Source organism: Alosa pseudoharengus, unplaced genomic scaffold (assembly GCF_046254945.1).
Source record: "Alosa pseudoharengus isolate Yale_2024_CS ecotype anadromous, Long Island Sound unplaced genomic scaffold, YU_APseudo_1.1 YU_APseudo_1.1_scf_9, whole genome shotgun sequence".
In the NCBI taxonomy this organism is placed as follows: Eukaryota; Metazoa; Chordata; class Actinopteri; order Clupeiformes; family Clupeidae; genus Alosa; species Alosa pseudoharengus.
Window position 1 is genome coordinate 14,554,666 of NW_027468881.1, and position 6,000 is coordinate 14,560,665.

Below are 6,000 nucleotides of genomic sequence, written 5' to 3' on the forward strand. Positions count from 1 at the left end.
GAGCTTCAGAGAGAAGCATGCAAGGAGTATCAAGTAAACAGTGAGAGTTCAAAGGAATCTTTGCGTTAAAATAATATTCATGTCATTGTTCAAACCATTTCAAGCTTGGTGCTTTAACATAACATTCGAGCATACTCAAAACAAACAAGTTGATACAGCATGCATTATGATTGTATGAAACAATTTGTACTGTAGGTATGAACATGAAATGCAGATGAACAGCCAGTTTAAATCTCTTCCTATTGCCATGCTACTCTAGCCAAAATCAGACCCTTATGCCATATCCTTAGACACAGTATCCCCTTAGCTTTAAGGAAAGCTTTCAGTTTGCACTGTACTGACTAGCAAAGACAAGCATCTGCAGCATGGTTTTGGTCCTTACCACAGTGTTTGTTTTTTCCCTTTTCCTGTGATCTTATCGTCTGTCTCAGGATGGCCCATCCACTATAGAGAAGGCACTTGGGGGGGTTTAGTGTTTGAGCTCGCCGTGTTCTGACTGTTCTCCCATCAGCCTGAGCAACTGCAGTCCTCCTCCTCGCCTCAGCCTCACTCCTCTCTACTGCAGCAGGACTCCCTCTCCCATACACACACACACACACACACACACACACACACTCTCTCTCTCACACACACACACACGCTCCGACACTCGCACGCTCTCCTCCTCCCCCACTCACTCACCCACCCACCCTTTCTTTCCCCTCCCCTCTCTTCTCTTCTCCTCTCTTCGTTTCCCTCTGCTTGCTTTTATTTCCCTCTCTCTGGTCCTCCCCTGCTCTCCTCCCTTTCTCTCCCCCCCCTCCATTCTTTCTCTTTCACTCTCTCGACTTTTCCCCCCCCTTCTCTTCTCCTCCTCCACTTGTTCTTTCTCATCCCCCGTTTGCTTACTCGTGGATTCTTATTGGTGATGCCGCTCACACGGCTCAGAATGCAGTGTTCCGAAATGGTCCATCGCCGAGGGGCAATTTACACGGATCAATATTTAAAACCGGCACAAGGCACGTTGAGTAGCCAGTCTTTTCCCGCTCAGTATTGTCCAAATGTCAAAAGACCACTGACATGGCAGGGAAATACAGGGAACTGTAACCACCCCAAAACGATGGACTGTACCTGAAAACTGAGCTGCAAGGGAAAGAGAGAGAGAGAGAGAGAGAGGGGGGATTTCTGAGGACAGACTGTTAAGAGGAGAGCAGGATAGAGAGGGAGTCAGGCGGGAGAGACCGTGTCGGACGTGGAAAAAAAAAGTGAAAGGGGGAGGGGAGTGGCTGGGAACTCACTGCAGCAGAAGAGCCTGTGCAGCAGTGTGTGAGGAAGAGAGGGAAAGCAAGAGAGAGAGGAATGGAGAGAGAGAGAGGAATGGAGGGAGAGAGAGAGCAAGAGCAAGAAAGCGCTCACAGGGATGCTTCCCATGTTTGAAGACACGAGCATGACTGTGTTACATAAATAACAGACCAATTATTATGCACCTCACACTGGTTCATCATTTCCATTATCCTTTTGCATTTCAGACCATATGGCTATGATCTTTTAAAGGAATGTTAATCTAATACACCTATACATGTCTTATGTTAAATAATGTAGTCACATTTCCTGGTTATATTTTAGCCTGTGTGACTGACCTCAATTCAGATTATGTGTGATCTAAACTCCACACTCCGCACTTCATCACTGCTCATGTAACATGCATTGCAGACATACTGCTTCTATCAAATGTTCGTTCTACAATGGGGTTTGCATTTGTTACTACGATCTCATCACATTAACAGAGCAGCCACACAAGGGGTGAGGGAGAGGGCTTCCTTCAGGCTTCCATGGTGTCACGAAAAATGATCATCCCTGCCTTAAGAGGGATGGCTTTCTTAACAGCTCGCAATGAGCACTTGAAAATGGAATCAATAAATGGCTTGGCCATTACAGGCGTACCAGAAAGTACAATGAGATCGCTTTTCTCCGAATGCCCTCTGTGTTAAATGATAAGAGCTGTATGAGAGTTTTTTTTTTTAAATCAATCCTTTGATCATGTGCTGCATTTTAAAAGATTTTCTCAGCTATTGACAAAGAATGAACCAAGGCGTTAGAGAACATGACACTGACGGTAGTGCCTCCATCCCTGCAATGTAGAGAAATCACTCAATAATTAATTGCCACTTTCAAATGGGGAAAGCTGCTAAGGGCCGACCTATATTCGTTTTTCTCACCGCTTCGGAGGAACATAAACTAATGCTTTCTGTTCTTATATTTTGAGTTGTTATGTAATGTCTGGTTTGTGTGGTTTATCGTACTCGAGAGCTATTCTGTACTGTGAATGAAAATGAAAACTGTTGCAAAATGTAGAAACATCCATTACTGTGTCCAGTTTCTTATTTCGGTGTTGAAATGACAAACAGCCCTGCATGCCTGGGCTAGTGCGGCATCATAGTGACTAAGGGTTATTGAGCGCCGCTGGATTTGTGACACACATGGGCAGCCCCAGCTGAGTGCAAGAACTTATGAAGCGAGACGGTTTAGATGGAGCTCACAGCCACCGTTTCTGCTACAGCAAGCGTGTGCTCACACCAAGGGCATCTTGGTCTACTAGGGTATTACAAACACCTTATTGATATTTTAAAAACATTCAAAGTCAATTTGTCAACATCGCTGTCCTCTAAGCAGCACTATCATGAACAAAACTGATCATGATGCTAATCATCATCATCATCAAGAACAACAGCAACAACAACACCATCATCATCAACAACAACACCATCATCATCATCATCAACACCATCATCAGCATCATCAAAAACAGCAACATCAACATCAGCCAATTTGTTTTCTTGGCGCACCCATGTCATATGGGAACGAACAGTAAACATCTATTTCTTTCCTATGTGAGACCATACTTGACATAACTTAGATTGTGTGTGGCGAACAATATATTTTTCTGGAAGAAAAAGGCTGCCTATCCCTACACACCTCTCCAAGTCATATACTGTATCATACAGTCCTACATCAACACTCTACATTACATGCACTCGCCAGGCAGAGCTCTCAGTCTATCAAAGCATATTCACCATGGTGGCCTCTCTACTCAAGCTCCAGGATAGAGAGAAACTTTAACCTGTCTAGCATCATAAAGCATGGCGGAGAAAATTTCTCTCTGGAAAATATTTCTTCTGAGCTTTATTAACCTGATATGGCGTGAAGGCAACTATCCATCATTGAAATTACTCTAATTAATCAGACTCCTACACAGCAAATTTCATAATAAATAATGGGGCTTTGCTAGTCTGCAGTGCCAATAGGGAGTCTTGCTCTTGGATAAATTACAACATGTTGTCAAGGAGAATTGATTCTTGGTGTGAATGATTTACATATTTTAGAACATAGTGTAAGGTGATTGCTCTACGTGATTTGGTGTCACCACCATTGTTGCTTGGATGTTGATTTGAGTTAATATATTTTATGCTTTATTATATTAAAAGAAAACTTCTACATCTCTCCAACTTCAGCATTGTCAAATGCATGAAAATGATAGGTTAACAATAAACTACATCACAGCGCCAAACTTTTGAACAATTTAGAGTGGAAATGTTGCAATGGATAAATTTACACCTGGCTGTGTTTAGATGTATTGTCCTCTTTCAGACAGAATGCACATCTGGGAAATGGGAGTGAGTCTGATAAATATATATGAAAGACTTCTAGATATGAATGGAAATAGTGACAGAGAGAGAAGGGGTGCAGTGGGGTACAGTCAGATTGTTAAGCACAGTGATAAGGCACTTCTTCTGCCTTTTAGATATGGCAAGACACCTTGACAACAATGCCCTTTTAACTCTGTGAATTTCTCAACACAGGCAAGATAATTCCTGCTGGCACAAACCTAGGAAATGTGTTGAATAACCCATGTTGCTATAAATTCAATGTCTGAAGTAATAAAAATGAGACTTGCTTCAGCTACCCACCAGCATAATGATATAACATAAATTGAGAGACCGCAAAGCCCTTCCTGTTATCAGCCAGTATGCTGCTTAGTATGTGCATGTATAATGTGTCAGGATAAATTTCACATGATAGTGAAAACCTAAACATGGACAGACAAGTACTCACAATGGAATGTGATCCCTGGTTGTTGGATAATCACAGTGAAATCTGGAGGGGGAAAAAAGGACAAAACCATTAATGACCAGCAGCACATCAACTATACATGACACAGTTGATGTCAGAATATTTATAAAAATCTAAATATCTGTCATAGTCGGGCTACAAATAAGTTTAAAAGCCAACATCAAAGCAATCTGATAGTAATGGTTCTGCACCCGAGGCATGCTCATCTGGGCACTGCCAATTGTGTGACATAGATGCACAGAACAATTCTGTCAGATCAGGCCTGGATAACTGCATATGCCTTCAATAAGCATAATTTACTATGCATGAACGTCTGTTGATCTATGTATGAAGATAATATCTCTAAAACATAATCAAGATCTTGATTGATGATTGTATGCAAGATCCAATAATGAGGGACTGAGTTGCATCATATGGCTATATTGTATAACCATTTTGATTTTAAATTCTAGCTGCTTCCTCATTTCAATTAAGACAATCCCCTTGCTATGCATAATCTCCCTGTGCATGGAATATCAACAGATTATCTGAATCATGTGGAAATATTCTTCAGACAGAAAACATTGAGACTTCACTTACAGTACATTTTAATACTACACCACCAAGAGGCCACTTCATTGCAAAGTATCCAGTTGTTGCTCAGATTGATGTTTTTAATATTGGCATCATAGAATTGCCAATAAGATTTCAAGAGTCTAAAGGGGCCTCTCTACATTGAGTGAACATATGCAGACTGTTGACTATTTGCATTGTTATCACTTAGCTGAATGAAGTATTTTCATAGTGATTTTAAATTTCAGTTAAAGGCAGCTTTACATTTATTTATTTCACAGAAAAGGCCTTAGAGACTTAGAGGCCTTATTATGGTCATTTTATAGAGTCAAAATGGTGTATATGCTGCTTCATCTACACAAAAGGGACTACTCTGAATGTGTGGTGACAGAAGATAGTGACACATATTTCATAAGTAGCAGCAACTGGAATGACATTTTCAAGCTCTGCCATAGACAGTCAATATTTTGCCACTATTTCTCACATACTCTATCACCTGAATCTAATCAACCACCAATATGTCAGCACCAGGCTGTTCAAGGAGAGAAGCAAACAATTTCTGCACACAGGCACATACAAATCCACAAACACAACCACTATATATATATATATATATATATATATATATATATATATATATATATATATACCCACACACCTAGACGCACACGGAAATCCAGGTCTGCAGAATGACTGCCTTAATGAAATTAGCTTGTCTGCCAGCACTCATAAACAAGGGGGGAGAGAAAATAACATAAAAGGAGTGTGACGGAACAAATAGGCAATCACACAGAGTTGTCTTTCTACTCCTCTTTAAATTGTTAATATTGGATCACCTTCTTCAGCTTAAGTGTCCCAAATGTGTCTCCCTTTGGGCCCATTAGGCAGGGGGGTTCATGGCACATTGCAAACAGAAAAGCAGTAGTGCATTTCTAAGAAAAATGTTATATAGAAATTGGCCCATGTAGCTTCAGATATCCATGAAAGTATACAGCAGTTTAGTATGGATTGATGTAAATATAGATTGCAATAGATACTTTGAAACTCTTTGCCTTTTAAAACAGATTAATCTGACCAGTGTCACTGTTTTGTTTTGTGAAACAGTGTGACTGTTTTTTAACATAGGTTTCTGTTCTCCCTCTCTCTCTAATTCTCTCTCCCTCTCTCTCTCCTTACATCTCAGTGCTTTTTGCAAAGATGGAAATTGAACTACAAATGAGATGTCACACAGTTTATGTGGGGGACTGGAAATACATTTCAGCATGTATTGGCCCACAGGCACCCCCATAGAGGCCAAAGCAGGTTCTCATCTAAACCCAGCAGGTGAGCAATCTGAGA